The sequence below is a fragment of the Cupressus sempervirens genome, chromosome 11 (genome assembly GCF_028749045.1).
Source record: "Cupressus sempervirens isolate cs-2001-9-10 chromosome 11, ASM2874904v1, whole genome shotgun sequence".
Lineage (NCBI taxonomy): Eukaryota > Viridiplantae > Streptophyta > Pinopsida > Cupressales > Cupressaceae > Cupressus > Cupressus sempervirens.
In genome coordinates, this window is record NC_143128.1 from 524,780,261 (window position 1) to 524,802,058 (window position 21,798).

Sequence of the window (21,798 nt, forward strand, 5' to 3'; positions counted from 1 at the left end):
ATTTATAGAAATTGTAAAAATTCCCGAATATGACAAAGAAGTCTTGAATATTATATCGGATGTACTATCAATTTTTTGGGATTTCTTGTGTAATTTTTTTTGTCATCAACATTTTGGATCATAATACATTATCCATCATTAAGATGCAAGAGATTCAAGGGAAATGAAAAATAAGTGACTAACAAAGGTCATGAACAGAATCATATTGAGTGGATCACACATATAATTTACCAAAGGACTAATGTTAATGAAATTGTTCCTTAATTTTATCACTTTTATTTGAATCTTCTTATAAATAATAAGTTAGTTGGAAATTCTATGATAGACAGTTTAGAAGCTTCTATGAATATTATGCCTACTAATGTTAGGATTGAATTAGTATTAGAAGTAGACATACCTTATGTAAGTGTTAGGCAATGGATAATAGGTTTGTCCCTATCACTAGGGTTGTTAAAAATGTTGACTTCAGGTTCCCCTTTTTTCCTGATGTGTTGCATAAGACAGATAAAACTATGGTTGATGTCCCAACATCCTATGGTATGTTACTCACAAGAAAATGGTCAAATATAGCTAGAAAACATATACAATTAGATTTATCTTATGCAACAATTTTTATAAATGGTTAAAGAAAAGAGTTAATAAAGAACCTAGGTTTGAATGAATCATAGAATATTTTCACCCTAATAGAAACATTTATATTTGTCAAATGGATATACATAATTTTTAAATAAATGTTAGCAAACCTATCTAGAGTGTAGGGAATCCTACTATTCTTATGTAGGAATAAAGTGAAGGAATCCTCTATTTTGATGGAGCATGTAGTAAGAAGGGAAATTGTGCTACAATAATTTTGACATCCCCTCTCAGTAAAATGTTTAGGTATGAATTCTTGCTTAATTTTGAATGTACCAATAATGTTTTTGAATATGAATCTTTAATTTTATTGATTAACATTGAAAAACATCATAAAATAAGATTGCTATCAGTATTTGGTGATTTTGAACTTATTATATCTCAAATAAGGAACAAGCATGTTACCAAATTCTCTAGAATTAAAACATATAGAAATTATGTATGGGATTTGATTGAATATGTAAGAATTTGACTTAGTATAGAATTCACCCAAGACCAAGGAACTCAAACACAAGCATGATAGTAGACCAAAGAGAGAGTATGATCAAAGTGACGATATATTCAATCAATATGCCATATGCAAGTACACTAGGAGTGCCTATATATAAAGGCCTCTGGAGAACTTCTAGAATGCATAGAATTCAGCATCATGATAAGTCATACAACTAGGAACATGTACACTATATATGGATCATCCTCCATTAAGAACAAAAGTAAGTGCAATAATGAGAAGATAAGCCTACAATGGTGTAGCATGCAAATCAGTGATGTAGACAACATTTGTTAAATTAGGAGTGCAAATAACTATGTTATATGACAACTCACTGAATGATGCAAACTCCAATGTTGTAGACACCATGTTCTAAATTAGAGTTGTGTACTTCTATGTTGTCAACATGGAAAATCATGAGAGTACACAAAAATTCTAAGTGTCTCACCTAAATAAATAATAAAATAATGCAAAATTATAAAATAATGCATTAACCTAAGTAAACTTAAGTAAGTGTAAATAGTAAATATTTATTTACACCAACACCCCCCCTTAAGTGCAACTTAGGGGAATGCCCTTAAGCTTAAAAAATCTAGGATGCAATGCATGATGGGTCTCATCTACTAGGCCATGTTAGATACCCATGTACATAATGAAATGCAATCTCTCATAAAGTGAAGAAATAGTGAAAACCTCATGGGAAAAAACCCTCCCCAAAAAAGAGAGATGAAAAATACACACGATGTATGGATGGATGGAGTAATCAAGACCTCCCCATTATGACATACATCTAGTATATACATAAGAGAAAAATGAGAAGAGGAAGAGAGATATGATAGGCTCCCCTTCCAAAAGAAGAATGTCTGCCAGTGATTGCTCTGATGGAGAAGTTGATCCAAGACTGCAAAATCGTGTTCCTCCCCTTAGGAAGAAACAAGGCCATGGGTACAAATGAGATGCTTCCACTATGTGTGAAAAGGATCCCATAGATAAGTGATGTCTCTAAAACCTACTCAACTAGCTAAAGAACTATCTTTTTGCTCAACCAATGAAGAACCCTTCTGCAACTGTTGATCATAAGTATCCACAATCACTTCAACCTATGATGATTAATCATGTAGAGAATGAACAAGAGGGTCAGATGGAGCCCTTGTGACAACTAAATATGGTACTTTTGCATCAAGAATAAGAGGTAGATCATCAATACTATCCCCCAAATCTATCACTAAAGTTGGACCTAGAAGACTAGATCTACCTTGTTGTGATGCACCTATCATTGTGGCAATATATGGATGTGGACTAAACTGATGTAGTGACCCCTTGTTGCAACTATCAATAGAACCCCATGTATCTAAATCTATTGAAGCACTGTCACTAGTGTCACTATCAATTTCCACATGATATGATGTGTGGAGAGGGTTAGAGGACAAGCTGGGTGAACTCTCTTCAAAGTATACATCTTTCTCTGCCAATATCTGATGTGTCTCTAGATCTAATAGTTTGTATGCCTTCACACCATCTTCATAACCAATGAAATTACAAGGCCAAGGGGATTGTGCCTTGCATCCTCTAGAAGATATCTTTGCCCATGCAGGACAACTAAAGACTCTAAAGTGTGTCACAATAGGTTTTTTGCCACACCACACCTCAAAAGGAGTCTTTCCATCTAAGGCTAGATGAGGAGATCGATTAAGAATGTGAGTGGCACTAGAAATTGCTTCAACTTCAAGTGATGGATCTAGAGACTTGGCCTATATCATGCAACTTTCCATAGACTAAAGAGTTCATATCCTCAATGCTGAAAAATCTATCCTATGCAAACTAAATGCTGGTAGATTCTAAAGATTGATTCCCTCAAGTCTACAAAAGTCTTGAAGTCTTCTATTCACATACATGCTTCCACTATCCATTCATAGAACTTTGATGGCTTTTCTCAATTTCTATTCTACATGAGTCTTGAAGGCTAAAAAATTGTCCAACACTTCATTCTTGTTATGAAGAAAATAGACCTAAGTGTACCTTGAAAGGTCATCAACAAAGGTAAGTATGTAGCAACCCTAGCTAAGTGCAAAAGGACCTATTGATACCATGTGAACCATCTGTAGAACACTTGGTGCTCTTGAAGACTTCCCTTTCTATAACTTCCCCTCTAGATACATATTCACTGAATCTATTGAATAGTCACTATGGGAAAAATTAATTTGAGGTAGACCTTTGAGCATTCTATTTGTGCAAAGTTGCTGAAGATATTGGAAGGAAAGATGTCCAAACTACTAATGCCATAATTGCATTGTTGAATTTGAATGAGATAACAAGGCCTTGGAAGGATTCTTGGGCATGAACTGGGAGAAAGAGTACAACCTTTTGTTATGATTCACTTTCCCCACTATAACCAAGGAATCATCTTTTAGACTGTGCACCTGTACTATGTTTGGAAGAAACTCAACTGTATGTCCATCTTCGAGGTGAGTGATTTGATAGATTGATAGGAGATTTGAACTTAGATTTGGAACATAGAGAACATCTTAAAACTCTCCATTTTCCATTTCCACATTTCCTTTCCCTTCAATTTCCATTTTTGTATCATCTCCCACAAAGATGTGTGGCACCTTTGACTACTTCATTGAAGAAAAATCCTCCTTTGAAGAAGCCATGTGATAGGAGGAACTAGAGTTAAGGATCCATTCCTTTGAAGAATTTTAATTTGTGATGAGTGCTTGCCCTTTTCTCTTTGAATCTGAAGAAGACTCTTTCTCCTTGTAAGCATTAGGTAGTGGAACATTATTTTTCTTCATGATATTGGTCAACACATCAATATTTTTAAGATAACACTCATGTTCTTCATGACACATTTTCTTGCAATAAGTGCACTTTTTATTCTCCTTATTGTCTTCCCCCTTCTTGTTGGAATTTGAGGACTTGCCTTGCTGATTGGATGATGGTGTTGTCTTTTCTACATCCTTTGATTTGTTCTTCCACTTCTTTTTCGTACTCTTTCCTTGATTTGAAGATTGTCTAGCTGAATTTTGAGAACCCTCATTGTTGGCCACCAATGCTCTAGACTTAGGTAACTTGAGAATCCCCATTGATTTCAAATTCTTTTCTTTAGTATCCAATAGATCAACACATTCATCAATAGTGAATTTCTTATAGGTAGACCCTAATGTATTCTTTGAGGTGTTAAAAGAAGAAACAAATGTGGAATACTCCAATGGCAGCTTGTTATGAATGAGATAGATCAATCTATCATCTTTGATGAAAGTCCCACAATCATTAAGCTTTGTCCTTAGTTCATTGACTTTAATGATGAAATCATGTACATAATCAAATGACTTAGGATCTAAGGAGACAAGCTCATCTTCAATTTTGAAAACATCCTCTTTAAACACTTTACCATATAGGTTTTTGAGGGTATCCCAAGCTTCCTTGGATGTAGAACACTTCTTAATTTGATACATGATCTTATCATCAACCCCCAAACATATATCACCTAGGGCTTTCCTATCCATTGCTACCCAAGCTGAAATATCACTTGCTGGTACCTTATCACTTGTTGATTTAGGAAGAGTACCATCTACATATTGAGAAACTTCATTATGTATTAAATAATACCACATTTTGATGGACGATGTAGTATAGTTATGTGGAGTTAGTTTTGGAAACTTGAAATTTCCCATGATGTATAAAATGAAAGAAAAGTGTAGAAAAGAGAGAACACAAAACCAAGAACACCCCCCCTTTTCACTAAATCAAGAAACCCACCCAAAATAAATGCTTTTGGCACTTTATAAGTAGTACAATTACAATGACCAATTTTCAATTTTGGCCTTCATGGACTTCTAATTTTTCTTGTTACAACCTCTATATGAAATACAAGTCTGGAACTTTACAATGTGCTACAATTCTTAAGCAATACAAATAAAAGAAAGGCCCTATTTTAGAAAGTGACACTTTTTTCCACACAACCCTACAATCTAACTATAGATCTAGAAAGTAGACAAAAAATAAAACACTCTCAAAAAAATAGAACCTATTTTCGACTCCAGATGTGCCCATACGGAGCATTTGAAGTTGCAAAATGTAGGATTATGTAGGTATAGTTGCCAAAAAATGCAAATTCTAACACACTAATATAATAATTTTCCTTAGGAAAGAATTCACCCAAGACCAAGGAACTCAAACACAAGCACAACAATAGACCAAAGAGAGAGTATGATTAGAATGACAATATATTCATTCAATACAACATATGCAAGTACACTAGGAGTGCCTATATATAAAGGCCTCTGGAGATCTTCTAGAATACATAGAAGTTAGCATCATGATAAGTCATACAACTAGGCACATGTCCATAAAATATGGGTTATCCTCCATTAAGCATAGAAGTAAGTACAATGATGAGAGGATAAGCCTACAATGGTGTAGCATACAAATCAATCATGTAGACAACATGTGCTAAATTAGGAGTGCGAATAACTATGTAGTCTACATGAAAACTCAGTGAATGATGCAAAATCTAGTGTTGTAGACACCATGTGCTGAATTAGAGTTGCATAGTTATGTGTTGTCAACATGAAAACTCATGAGAATACACAAACTCCTAAGTGTCTCACCTAAATAAATAATAAAATAATGCATTAACCATAGTAAACTTAAGTGTAAATAGTGAATACTTATTTACACCAACAGAATATTTTGATGCCTTCTCAATCACTTGTATAGATAGGAATGATAATTCTATTGATGATCTAATGAATAACATAGCTATGAAACAAATTGACACATCATTACAAGATATAGTTCAAGTGGAAATAAATAACATGCCATCTATGCTCGACAATATTTATAATTGTCATATTTTTGAAGATGACAAGGACTTGTTCAAATTTATAACATGTCAAAAGAATTATCAAGATACTAAGATAGATTGGAATGGGTTGGTAGAAATTTAGGAGAGAAATGATATCATTTTGGGTGAAGAGATAGTTTAGGTTTAGTCAAACAAACTATCTAAATGATTAGTCACATTAGAAAGAGTCTTCAATGAACACGAAATGCTTAAAACACATAGCCCTACCATAATAGAGGAACAAGTTGAGAAGACTAACTTGGGGAATAAATGTTCATCAAGAGAAGTATTTATTGGTAAAAGGTTACCTAAGAAGATTAGATCATATTTAATCTCTTTACTAAGGAAATAGAGACATTTTTGCATGGTCATATGATGATATTAAAGAATACAAAGAGGATCACTTTCAACATGAAATCCTTTTAAAACTAGATTGAAAACTATTCAGAAAAAAAAAAAGTCCAATAAATCTGATGTTGGCACCTATAATGAAAGAAAAATTGATTAAAATGAGGGACTCTGGCATAATAAGACAAATCAATTATTTTACATGGGTCTCTAACCTAGTTCCTATTGGAATGTCTTAAAGGGAAGAAATATTCTGAGAGTGGGGGGGGGGGGGGGGGGGGGGGCTGTAAATCAGAAGTACTAGCCTTTTAACCACTTTTTATACCCTTAATAACATATTACTGAAATTAACATGCATGCATATAAACATTAAACAATCTTGTGAAACAAACATGCATCACCACATAACACTTGAGATTTTGGTGATGTAGAAACCCTCTAGGAATAAGAAGGTAAAACTGGGGTGGGGATGATACCCACAAAATTACTGCAGCAATTAATTTTGACCACTTTTGATGACTTGCCCTATTAAAGGTCTTCCCTGTTAAAGGCTTTACACTGTGTCAATAGTGACCTGGTTAAAGGATTTACAAAAAAATTACATGAAGTGTTACCCTATTAAAGGATTTAATCACCTTTTTAAAGGATCTACAAGATATTTGTTAAGCTAACCTATCAACATAGGGTTTCCTTTCTAATACAATGGCTAAAGAGTATTAGGTATAATAAACCTGATAGCTTACAATCCTTGATTGCTGAATATAGGTGCTTGATCTACTTTCTCTGTTCTTGATTTCCTAAGATCTGATATTCATTTGTATCCCTTGCTTTGTTCTGATCAAATGAATGTCTAACTGTTGTCCTTTCCACTTAATCTTTGACACTAAAGCTCTACAATGACTTCAATAAAAGCCTCTATTTCTTTTCTTTTCTTTTTCAGCTCCTTTCAATGGCATCAGGACTCCCTTATAAAGATTAGTGGATCATTATGCATCCTTGGATAAAATCTTCCTACTCAAACCCTAGAAATTCACCCATTAGCTGCATGCTATTCCAATTTTCTGATTGGCTGCATGAGGATCGCATAGGTAAATGAAAGGATTTGATCTTATCTCCTTATCTTTTCATGAGTCATGCATAATCATTTTACATCTTGGTTTGTATTGGCACAAACTCTTATGCTAATCCTATGTTGCTCGGCACACTAAGTAATATTGATTCTTGACACCATCTATTCTAGATTTCTCGGCATCCACTGTGTTTTTTGCATTACTCGGCTCCTATAGAATTCTTGCATTACTCAGCTTCTACTAATTTTGCAATGCTCAGTACCATCTATTTTGATCTACTCAGCACATGTTGAATCTTGTATAGCTCAGCATATACTGAAATGTGTTTTGCTCAGCATCAACTATAGTTTACTCAATACTATATGTGACTCGACACATAAAGAAATTCTAGCTCAACTCCCATTGTGTACTTGGCATGTATGGTGAAAATGTTTAAGTGTGTTGATACTCATTTGTAAATCTTATTTATTTGATCAACAGTTCCAGTCAAGAAAAAAATGGTGACCCAAGACTATGTGTTGATTTTAGGATATTAAATATATTTTCATTAAAGGATAGTTATGCATTCCTAAATATGGAAGCCCTATTAAAAAAGGTTACATGAAATGAATATCCATCTATGATAGATGCTTTTGCTAGTTATACTCAAGTAAAAGTTAAAGAGACTGGAAAATAAAAAACAACATTTACCACTACATGGGGGAAATATGTGTATGACAAGATGCCTTTATCCTAACTAATTCAAGAGAAACTTTTCAAAGAGTCATGGACATTGCATTTGACAGTTTGATTAATCACATATTGGCTAGTTATCAAGATGATTTGACAACTTATCAAAAGAAAGAAGAGGAGCATTGTAATCACTTCAAGAAAATTCTTTAATAGAGATCTTGAATATGGGATGTCTCTTAATCTAAAGAAATGTCAATTTGGAGTAAAAGAGGGAAAAATAATGGGTCACATAGTTTCTAAAGAAGGACTTAGAATAGACCCTAATAGAGTAAAGGCTATCAACAATAAAAAATTCCAAAGATGTTCAAATCAATTCAATCATTTTTTGGTCACATTAACTTTGTCAGAAGATTTGCATCTAATTTTGGTGAGATAATGAAGTTTATGTCAAAGAAGCTCACAAAAGGAGCTGACCTAATATGGGATGGTGAGACTTTGAAAAAATTTGCAAACATAAAAAGAGCTATGAAAGAAGCATCTATGCTTAAAGCCCTAGATTTGAGTAAAACTTTTTAGGGTTTTTCCTTTCCATCTTACCATGTGATTTCTATTTTTATGCTTTAAAAGAATGAAGAGAGGCATGATAAAGCTATTACTTTATTTAGAAAGGACCTGCAAAATTATGACTTGAATTCTAATATAAATGAGAAATAAGCTTATGCTCTAGCTAAGGTGGTGAATTTATTCCACCCATATTTGGTAGGAGATAGTATAGTAGCTTATGTTCACAATGCATGAGTCAAGGATATATTCAGATTGATTGAAAATATAGGGATACAATGCAAATTAATTAGCTAGAACAAAGAATTCAAAATTGACATTCAGATCTAACCAAATTAGTTTGAAATTAAGGATTGGAAAAACTCAAGGAAAAGACTAATCTAGAGGTATCACAAATTAATAAAATGGAAGTAGATCATACTTGATGTAGTGAGGGAAGGATAATCCCCAAAGGAGATGTCCTAGCCCCCAACAAATAACTACATAGTAGAAAAAAAACACAATATACAAGATCTGATACCAATTATAACTCTTTATTCATAAAATAAGTGATTACATGTAATGTGATGGGCTTTAAGGCCTTCTTGGTTATGGCCAAATAAAATAGTCATTACAATAAGAGTTTTGCAAGATCTCTCAAGATCCAAACTTCCAATCCTAAAGCTAGCTAGTCTAGATTCACACTTTGGTCAAAAATTCCATGGAAGATCTAATATTGTGCCCATAAACCCACCAATAAATCTCCTCATTTCCCAAGCCTTAGCTACTAGCCCTTCTCAAACTTTACACAAGATCTAGGTGTAAATCAACTCACATTTGACACTCTATCCACACACTTAGGAAACATTTTCTCACTCAGCTACTCCATCTTCTCCATGTTGGATCCCACACTCCATAATCATTCACCCCCTTTAAAATGAATTCCTAAAGACACAACATGACCCCTTTACTTAACTAAGCCACAAGTCGGCCTAGGCCAATAAAAATTAAAATAAAACCTTACATTAAAGACCCATGCAAGATATAATTTGGATGCAACACATATTAAATACCTACAACCCAAATTAAATGCTCAAAGTCGGCTCACAAACAACTTGGGCTATACAAAAACTAAGACATGATCAAGTATCAAAAACCACCACCAAGAATAATAAATTCCAACAAACATAACCAAGCCCCTTCATTGACCGATCTACTCAATCAACAAATTAACAAAACTAGTTGAGCTTCCCAATATATGCTAAGTTTCTCCTTTACAAACAAGTCCCTTTAAAGAATGAGAAACTCAAAACACTATAACCAAGCTTTATTGAGTTCCCAATGTGTGTCAAGTTCCCACAAGCATTGTCAATGACCTTCCAAGATGGAGTGCCCAAAGCTATGTGAAGTTCCTTTGACAATGAAGCGCCTCCAAGTTCTCTAAGTCCATTCATCCCCCAAGTTCTCAACCAAGAATTAATAAGAGATAACTAAGTAACCTCTTCCAAGCACCTCTTCTTCAACTGAGTATTAGTCAAAGAACCCTCCAAAGTAACTACCAAGCCTCCTCCCATGAACTCCAAAGTATCCATAGAGAAAACCCAAGATTCTTCTACATAAGACTCCCCATGTAAATAGAAAAGTGTGTCCTACACTTTAATGCCCACAGAAAGATCTGAGCCAATACTCGTCTTCACCAAAGGCTTTCACTCCATCAAGGACAAGGAAACCAATCTACATATCATCCAAATATACTTCATCCATGCAAACATCATAAGCATCTAAATCAAGGTAAGCCCACAATAATGGGTTCCACTTTTGTGGGATGAAGAAAATTTAAAAAAATAACAAAATCTGCAAATCACATTTATCAATTGTTAGCCTGAACATATTAACCATGTTTGTAATGAACATATATTATAACAATGTTTGCAGAGAACATATTTCACATATATTAGGCATGTTCACTGTGAACATACCTCATTGATGTGTTCACAAAACTTAAGGGTGTGCATTTGCGCAAACACATGTTCACAGCGAACCCATTATGTATGTTCATAGTGAACATTATATTCACAACAAACATGTCAAATTAAATATTTTTGACCTTCTTTTCTGAAAAAAATAAAATTGGCACTTTTGACACCAAAAATTGAAAATGATTTATCTCCTACTGTAAAATAAAAAATGCCAATTTGTGCTACTCAGAGCAAGCTTTCCAATGACTATAATTGTAATACATATTATATTCATTAAGACTTTCAAATATGAGTTTAACTCATTATAGGTTCATTACCGATTAAATATCAACTGACTTCGACACTTTGAGAAAATTAGTAAATTAGGTCAATTTTTTTTTGAAAAATATCTAGGAAATAGGTTATTGAGATAGCTTTCTACTCAAAAAAAAAAAAAAAGATTTATGATCAATTGAGTTCAAGTTATCTGTGTCAAAATGAACATATGTTTGAATTATGATTGGTGTCACTTCAAAACTTCATAAACTATACAATATTCAACCAAATTGAATCAAACCAAATGCATCCTCTAGATATTGTTGTTACAAATCCAATGCCAAAATAATTACCTTATTACCTTTTCTATTAAAAAGTTGTGTTTCAAATGGACTGTCACTCTTTAAAAATATTAAATTTTAATATGTACCACTTTTTGGTGGAGAAGAAAAAATTTACATAATTTTTTTTTTTTTTTTCAATTAAAAAATATGGTTACAAAGTAGGAACAGAGTACTAGAAATCAATAGTTTATGTCATCTTGAAATTATTCATAGTTTTAGAGATATAGTCACTCGAACATGGGGTTTGTTTCAAAAATATTTATTTCAGTGTCAAAATTGGTCAAAAAGTGGAACCCATTATTGTGGGATCACCCATCACCACTAATCAATCAACATGTAAGTTATCACATCCATCCATACTAACAAAAAGTGCATCCAAATCCACATCCATAATGACAACATGTAGATCCAAGACCAAATCTACATTAGTAGTAGTATGTAACTCCTTAGTGACACATGACAAACTCTCAACACCAGTAATCTCATTTCTCACTATAAGATGCTCTGCAATACATAACTCATTACCAAAAACAACCTAATCATCAATGACCAAGAGCTCTACAATTTCCATGTTAGATGTATCCAACCAATCATGAAAAAAAATCTCTATCCCAACATCAACAAGGTTAGGAACCTCTTCAAAAAAAAATACAAGTTTCTCTACAAGTTTCACATCAAACTCCACAAACATATCAACAAAATTAACCTCTTCCACCTCAACCTTTTTATTCCATCTTGTCTCTTGATCAATTCTTCTAACTAGCCACACAAATCTCTTCTTTCTAGGTATAATCTAGCTCCACAAACATCTACATAACTTAACCAAACCTTCCTTAACTTGATCGGTGAATCTAGCTTCCAAATGGGAAGACATCTCAAAAAACATATTCTCTACCACATCATGGAGATTCACAATCATCTTAGGGTCCAATCTTCTTGAAGACATCTTCTAAGATCTTCACAATTCCTCTACAAAAAATCACCAACATATCAATCTTCCCCAACAAGATCAATCTTCCATCTTCACATCCATCAATCCATCTGCAAGTCCTTTGTAATTTCAAGTTAGAACCATGACCTGCCACCTCACAACCAAGAGATCTAGGAATCCAAAAAGAATAATCTAGCACCAACTAAAGATCTTCTTAGATATACTTCTCTCAACCCAAGGTCTTAGTGTAGATTGCCTCTTGTTTGGAAATTTGTCTACACACTTAGGAACAATTGTGCCTTGATACCATTTGATGTAGCACAAGGCAAGAGACTCCCCAAAGGAGATGTCCTAGCCCCTAGAAAATAACCATATAGTGGAAACACAATGCAAGATACAAGATCTAATACAAATTATAGCCTGTTATTCATAAAGTAATTGATTACATGCAATGTGCCAAGCTATAAGGCCTTCCCAATAACAAGAAAATATAATAGCGACTATAATAATAATTCTAAAAGAACCCTCAAGATCCAAACTTCCAACCCCAAACCTAGCTAGTCTATATTCAAACTCCGGTAGAAACCTCCAAGGAAGATCTAAACTTGTGCTTGCAAGCCCACCAATAAATCTACTTTTTTTCCAAGCCTTAAATACTAGCCCTCTCAAAATTTACCCAAGATCTAGGTGTAAACTGGCTCACATTCAACGCTTTGTCCACACACTTCAGAAAATTTTTCTCACTTAGCTACTTCATCTTCTCTATGTTGTATCCCGCACTTCATAATGACTCACTCCCTTGAAAATGAATGCCTTGAGACTCCACAAGGTCCCCTAACTTAAACCCAACTAAGACATAAGTCTAACTAGCCCAATACAAATTAAAATAAATCCTTATATTAAATGCCCATGCAAGACACAAGTTAGCTACAACACATATTAAATACCTATAGCCTAAATTAAATTCTCAAGGTTAGCTCACTAAAAACTTGGAAAATATAGAAACTAAGGCATGATTGAATGTTAGAAACCACCACCAAGCATAACCAAGCCCATTCATTGACCAAGTTACCCAGTCAAAATAGTAATCAAACAAGTCAAGCTCCCTAGTATATGGTTAGTTCCTCATTTACAACTAAGTCCCTTCAAAGATTGAGTAACTTAGAAAACATTATAATAAAGCTTCACCAAGCTCTGAGTGTGCACCGAGTTCCCATAAGCATCATCGAGCACCTTTGACACTTGAATGTCCCAAGCTATGCCAATCTCCTTCAACAATTAAGCACCTCCAGGTTTATCGAGTCCATTCATCCACTAAGATCTCAACCAATAACTACCAAGAGATGATTGAGTAATCTCTTCCAAAACCTCTTCTTCAACCAAGTATCAATCCAAGCACCCTCCAAAGTATATTGAATTTCCCTTGGTATATAGAAGTCATTTATGTTGAAGTTGATGATAGATAAACATCATAGTTCCCAAGAATCACCTGCATGCAAACAATTATCACATAAAGAGAGGAGTGAAAGCTATGTAGGCTGGAATTCTTAGATCCATAGTTGAGACATTCTAGATGAGAAAAAATAGAAATTTCTATAATCAAAAGTGAATTGATTAAGTTTACAAAGAGAGATCATCCTTATAAAGGAGATCAAAACTCTAAAAGGTAAAATTTAGGTTGCCTAATAATAATGAACAAAATAATTAACTATTATATGCCCAAATTTTAGCTTAAGTAAACTAGAGGTAACAAGTGACTTAATAATTAAATCAAAATGATTTAATTAATAGTCTATTATTTGAGAATTATGAAGAGTTGTGAAAATTGAAGTAAAAATAAGAAAGGAAAGTCAAATTGCATTCAGCAAGATATGTTCTTATTGAAGGGGACTTGTACTAAAAAAATAGAGATGACATAATACATTTTCTCCTAGACTAAAACAATTACATGAGGGATTTTGTGAATGACACTTCTATGCCTGGACTACTTCAAACAAAATTCTAAGGGCATGATACTACTGGCCTCATCTCTTCAAAGATTGTTGTAATTATGTGATAAAATGTGAAGCATGTGAAAGGATCTCAGGTAAATTAAAGTATGATGGAGCTTTTCCCCTTAGAAAACTAAAAGAAATAAACCATTTTAGATGTGGGGAATATATTTCTTAGGTGAGTTCACCAATAATTCGAGCAATAGATTTAGTTGGATTATGGTTACTATGGATTACAATACCAAATGGGTTGAAGTTATTCGTACTATGTGATCCACCAATGCTTTTGTTACAAATTTTTTGAGGAATAATATACTAAATCTTAAAAATCTTATTGTTGATAATGGGATGTGTCTTAGATCAGAGAAATTTCAAAAATTTTGCACAAAGTATGGGATAACAATGTTATAATCATCCCCTTACCATCCACAAGGAAATGGTCAAGCTAGGTCAAGTAATAAAAGTATTCTTAAATTTATAAAAATAGCCAGAGAGTTTGAGATTTGAAATTACATTTGGCTTTATGGATAAACTAGATAACAAGAAAAAAGTCAATTGGATTCTCAACTTTTGAACTTGTATGTGGGAAAGAAGCAAGAATCCCTAAAAAATAATTTACTTACAATATATATATTCATTAGAGCCAAGAAATTTGAGGATATTAATTTTATGGACAAAAGAATCACTTATCTTGTAGAATTAGATGAGAAGAGGGGATCGGCATTGAAACATAGCACTGAAAGGCAAAAGGGTGTGAAATATATGCATGACAAGAAGGCATAGAAAAATCTTTAATGTGGGAGATTGGGTTTTAAAATGGAATATTAAGGACCAAGATAAATGGAAGCATGGTAAATTTGATCATTTATGGCTAGGGCCTTACAATATATTTGACAAAGATAGAGATCATTCCTTCCTTCTTCAAGAGATAGATGGACACATTCTAGAATTTCTTGCTATTCAAGGGCAATAAATTAGACCCTTTTTATCTTATATGATTATGCATTTATTGTTTATTAAATACAACTAATATTTCATTTTTTTCTTTTTGTATTTTTTGATCCAAAGATAGTGGGATTGTTTCCATATCCCAGAGGAATATGAGTCCCTAGAAATATCCATGGATGGAACCTCAAAATTAAAATTTTTAAATTGAATTTCACAAATTTGGAGCATTGCATATTACAATACTCTAATTTTGCAATTACAAAACATTGAATATTGTTGGCTTTTAATTTAATGAAATTAGGACTAAGTTCAAAATTATGTTTTGATATTGTGATTTTAGGAAAGGTGATATCCCTAATGATCAATTTTGGGAAAGGTGATATTCTTGATCTTCGATTTTATGATTTTGAAAATGATGATTCTCTAACAGCCTGTAGTTCTAAAAATCATAAAAAGACATTAATTTCATCAACTGATTGCCAAATAAGGTTATGTCAAGAAATTTTCTTATTTTCCTAGTTTCTTTCAATTTTATATTGAATTTACAAATATTTCATGTTAAATATTTGAGGAAAATATGGTAATCTAATGTGCTCTATTTTGTTCACAATTATAAGGACATTTCATGGGTTTATTATTTTTCTTTTTGCAGGATAGAGGTTTTGGTGCTACTAGTGCAATCACACAATGAAAATGAAGTATAAAACTCATTGATATAACCTTGATTAATACTAGCTCAAGAGGACCCTTGACATCATTAACAATATATACAAAACTACATGAGATTTATGTACAACATATGCCTAGTACTAGAGTGATTTCCATGAAATTATTATGGAGGAATAAATAGGGGAAGCCTTCAACATTATGGTGGGAATTCTAGATGCAGAAGTTGCCAAGAATGTGGAAGAAATTCTTGACATGATGTAAGACTTGTGATGTTTGTGTGCTTTCTTTTTTATTGTAATTCATCCATAACAACTTGTAGTTAGTTTTTAAATTAGTTAGGATAAAAAGGCATGAAGCTTTTTGTACTCTTTCATGTTCTTCAAGAAAGAATATTTAGGCCTTATAGCCATACAAATATATACTTGGAAGAATTTTTTTTGTAGATATAGGCATGAATAGTAGTGTAGACACTACAACTTGCTACAACCTAGTTGTGCTCCTTTTTGTAAATTAATAAAATATATAGTGTTCTTGTCCAAGAGATTGGGAATTGGTCATTGATTTTTCTAAATTTGAGTCTTCATTGGATTAATACTATTTGCACAGATAACTGAGACAAGCCTTTGAGAAAAAACTCATATTCTTTTATATGTTTTGAATAATTGGTTTTCATTATGAAGTTAAATTGAATTATCTAGGGTTTATGGATTATTCTTAGTTTGTCTTCTTATTAGTTGATAGTAAGGTGCCTATTTCAAAAATATAGGATTTATTTAGTATTTATCAACGTTGACTCTCTTCTCCAATTTGGAAGGCACAAGTCATATTTGGAATTTAAAAATAAAGGAGGGATTTGTTAAATGTATGCAATTAATGTTCTATCACTTTTATGCCCTGCATTACATATTCACTCAATTCATTTAAAGTTACCCCTTTATCCTTTAAAAACATTTATTACTACAATCAATTTATTCTTGAGAACCTTTTCCAACTCAAGAGTATTGATAAGTAGGTACATAATAAATTATTTACTTTATTAAACCAAAGGTACAACCACCTAGGTCTTACAAAACTTAAAGCATGGAGGTTGGCCAAACAAAGATTCAACTTTCTTCATTGACCAAAATTGTGTTGATTTTACCATCATTGAGTAGGAATGCTCATAGGAGGGTGATCATTAATTTTGTGCACCAACACTTTCGATTCTTGTAAATAAAAAATTGTGAGGCTTATTGAAGATCTATCAGAGCCTAAAGGAACATGATGATTGATGCCCACAATAACCTATCTCAATTCTAGGAGATGAATTTCATTTAAAATTGGTACAACAATCTTAGTTGATTCCAAACATGATAATGTTCCTTAATGAATTGGTACACCAATGTGCAACTTTTAAACCATTCATCATGGCATCGTCATCTCGGTATGGTCAGGTGAACCCTAATAACACAACTATTTTAACTTGGGAGTTCCTAGAATGTTTAAGAGCACCCAAAACTAGAGCATCTCCAAGGTGCCCTAAGCACATTCAAGCTGAAATCTTCTATTTCTTGTAACTTAGAACTTGTTAGGCCTATAAAAAACTATTTGATGCTAAAGGTTCATGCTCTCGATGCCAACAAAAGGCTCTCTTAATTTTGGGAGATTCAATTGTTGATTGTTGAAAAGAAGATTGTTGAAGTATTGGAACCTATCAAGGAATGACCATTACTTTATCATTGATTTCAAACCTACCACTTTCTGGTAAGACAATTATTTTTAGTTTGAATATTATAATTTAATAGATTGATGAAGAGGATTTGAAAAGAAAGGGTAACAAGAGTACCTAGAGAAAGTTTGAGTTATATGGTATATAAAATGAGCACTTAGATTAGGCAAGAGTGTGATGATATGATGTATTATTTATCTACTTAAGTCTAAATTGAAAGGTTACTTAAGCTAAGAAAAGAAGAATACTATACAATAAAATGTGTTTACCAAGCCTAACCAAGAAAATAGTACAAGCTAAGAAATTCATTTTAGGACAAGTAGAAAATTATTTATGAATGAGAAAATTTGGTATGAGCCGAGAAAAGTAAATCTTAGTATGTGTCGAGCAACGAAAGTTTAGTATGTGCCAAGCATCAGTCAAAATACAATTTGTGCTAAGCATTAGAGAATGGTAGTAATGATTGACTGAAGACTTAGTTCATGTAGAACAACCTAGTGTTGGCTAACCATTAGAAGACTATTATTGTCAAGTAATGACATGTTATTTTTGTGTGACAGTTAAAAGAGTTTGATCAAAGATTTGACAAATATGAGCCAACAAAGTTAATTTCTTGAATTGTGTGAAGCGTGTTGAAGATAAGTATGATGAGCTAGTGGCAAAGAATAGAAGATAAATATTTTCTAGGTGAATTTTATGAGAATTGTAAGAGAAGTTTCTAGAGGGAACCTAATGGATAATAGGGAGGATTCGATCAATCTAACCTAACCCTAATATGGACAATTGTGCTTAAGTAGAAAAATATCAAAATTCTCTATATAAGGAGGTACAAGGCTAGAAGAAAAATATCAAAGTGTGAACTAGAGAAAGACATGAAATCTGGAGGTGTTTCTTCATATGGTGGCTGAAGGAAACAACTTGCCATTGGCATATAGAGCATGAATGATTAAGGAGGTGAAGGCTTGAAGGGTGACAAATAAATTAGAGATGAAAGGAATGAATAAAAAGTAGAATGGAGGACTAAATTAGAGATCTAAAATGTCCAAGTGAGTTTTCTTTTTATCAAATCAAGTCCTACTGCTACTTTCTAATAATTGTATCAATCTAGATAAATCCTTTGGAATAAGGTTGAGCTAACATTCATTAGTAGATCCTTTAACTAGGTACATTCTAATGGGATGTTCTAAAGTCGTCTAACAAGGCTCACTCCTAATAGGGTGATTGGAATCCTTTAATCAAGGTCACATTTAATAGTGTGCATTGTAACCCTTAACATGGTTGGCTCCTTATAGGGCTCACTTTAGAATAGTGAAAATTGGTAGCATGTTACTGGTGGTTTTTTCCAAATTGGGTTTCCATGTTAAATCCTTATGTCAATTTGTGTGAATGAGTTTGTGATGTTTCATATCTAATTTTAGGACAATAACCTACTAGTTTATGGAGATATTGGATGATCTAATCAATGAACACATTTATGTTTGGTGAGAACTGGAAATTTTTATTTTTACATTTGGACCTTGGATACCTGACTCACCCCCCTAACTCTCATTTTTTCAAAATATTCCAACAATGAGTATCAAAGCCATTGGTTCTTGTGAGGAAATAGTTTGAAGGTACTTGAAGCTATAGATGAAGATGCACAAAAAGGAGGTACCCAAGCTAAACAAGGATAACTATCCTACAAAGAAAAGTTTGATGAAGCTTCATCTAGGAGGACTTGGAGGTTTTTCAATATCAATAGTAACCACTAAATTTGTAGAAATGACTAGAGCTATTAATGCATAGTAATTGAAAGAGAAGTAAGAACACAATTAGACAATGTTGGAGATTGCATCTACCCTAAGCTGTTTAGAGTTTGATGATATCAAAGGATTTAATTTTGCTAAATAAATGTGGGACATCCTAAAGAAGATCTATGGAGAAGATAAGAATGTGTTAAGAGCCAAGGAAAAAAGTCTAATAGGAAAATTTGATGATATGAGAATGCAAGAAAGTGAGACTATAGTTCAAAATTGTGCAAGAGACAAAGATGTTGTTAATGTCATTCGAGGATCAAATGGAAAGATTGAAGATGAGATTGCGATAAGAAAAGTGTTGAGAACCCTGCTACCTATCTATGCAATTAGAGTCTCTGCTATACAAGAACTAAAATGTACTCTTTGTAATGATCCGACCATTAAAGTACTAGTTGGTAGACTCATTGCTTTTGAACTTTGAAATTTTGATAATTTCAAACTTGAGAATGATTAATCTTCTTTCAAAGCTAAACTAACTCTCAAAGAGCCTAAAGATAAGTGTAAGAAAAAGGTCAAACATGTTGCTTGTGATAGTGATATAGATAAAAATGATGTAGAAAAACTTGAAGCATTGATAGGTATGAGATTTCACAAAAGCAAAGGAAAATACAAAGTTAAGTTACCTATCATATGTTTTAATTGTAATGACATTGGCCATATTGTAACAAGATATCCTGAGAAGAACAAAAGAAATGGAGAAAAAATAGAGTTAAAAGAGATGAGAGCATTAAAGAATACAAAGACAAAGGAAAGAAGGCTTGCTACATTGCTAAAGAAGAATCAAATGAAGAATTAAATGATCATGATTTTATGTTTCTATGAAAGCTGATTCTTATGAAGATGAGGAAACTACATTAGTATCTTATGTGGACAAGAGTGGAAAATGGATCATTGACAGTGGATGTTCCCATCACATGACCAGAGAAAAAATTAAGTTCAAAACCCTTGAGCATTATAATGGAAATAGTGTCAAATTTGGTAATGATGCACCCTATTTGATAAAAGGTAAAGGATCAATAAGATTGATAGACAAGATAATATGTGGCAATGCTTACTATGTGCAAGGAATTAACTATAATATGTTGAGTGTGTCATAGTTGAATAGTTCAGGATGCAAAGTTGAATTTGAACATGAGAAAGATAAGATCTATGATGTTGATGGTGAACTCATTGGGAGTGGTGATTAGACACGAGATAATTTATATTATATTAAAATAAGTGAAGCAACTTGTCTTCTTGTAAAAATTGATGATGTGTGGTTATGGCACAAAAGGTTATGTCATGCAAATATTGATAACTTGGTTAGTATTAGTAAGATGAAATGAGTTAGAGGTTTTCCAAAACTAAACAAACCTAATAATGTAATTTGCAAAAAATGTTAGTTAGGAAACACGAAAAAGTCTATTTTTAAGAGTAAAACTAAAGGTGAAAAATATTTCATTCTCTTTGTTGATGATTATTCTAGAATGATGACAATGATGTTTTTGAGAGAAAAATATGATGCTTTTCAGATTTTTAATTGGTATATGGCAAGATTTCAAAAGGAAACTAGTAAAATTTTAAAGTATCTAAGATCTGATAGAGGTGGAGAGTTTACATCATATGAATTCAACAATTTTTGCAATGATAGAGGAATCAAGAGAGAAACTTTTGCACGTAGGACCCCTCCATGAAATGGGATAGCTAAAAGAAGAAAGTGATCTATAATGGACAATGCTAGGACACTGATGATGGAGAAGAATGTTTCTTTGAAAGACTGGAGAGAATTTTTTAGTACAACTATCTATACCTTGAACCGAGTTCAAGTGAAGAAATGTACTAATATCACACCTTTTGAATTATGATATGAATGCTCACCCAACATTAAATACTTTAAGGTATTTGGAAGAAAATATTACATTCTAAAGGAAAAAAGAAAAGGTGAACTTCATTCTAAAATTGAAGAAGGCATATTTCTAGGATATTCCACAAGAAGTAAAGCTTATAAAAGTTTAAATACTAACATTAACAAAATTGTGGAAACTGCCAATGTAAAAGTTGATGAACATACATAAATAAAAGAAGATGAACCAAAGAAGGAAACTAAAGATTACAAAACCTTTTTTTACTTCTATGAAGGCATGTCTACTAATGCTAATGATTCTAAAAAATCAAGTTGCTAATCAACAAGAATTAGTGATTGCCAAGTCTTAAACAATCAATGTCAAGTTGTAGTGAGAAGTCGAGATATAGTCTGATGTTGAGAATAGATCACAAGAGAGGAATGTCAAGTTAGATGATAGAGAAGTACACAGTGAACTTGAGACTGAACTTCATGAATGACCTATTGTTCAATAAAGAAGACCAAAGCCAAGACTATCAAAATATGTCAAAAGACATCATCCTGTTGAACAAATCATTGGCGAAAAAGAAGATGGACCAATGACAAGAAATATATTGAAAAATGACACATTTTTTCTAAGCATACATGAGCCTAAATTAGTGAAGGATGCTCTAGAAAATGAGGATTGGATTCAAGCAATGAATGAAGAAATTGACTAGTTTGAGAAGAACAAAACCTAGACATTAGTACCAA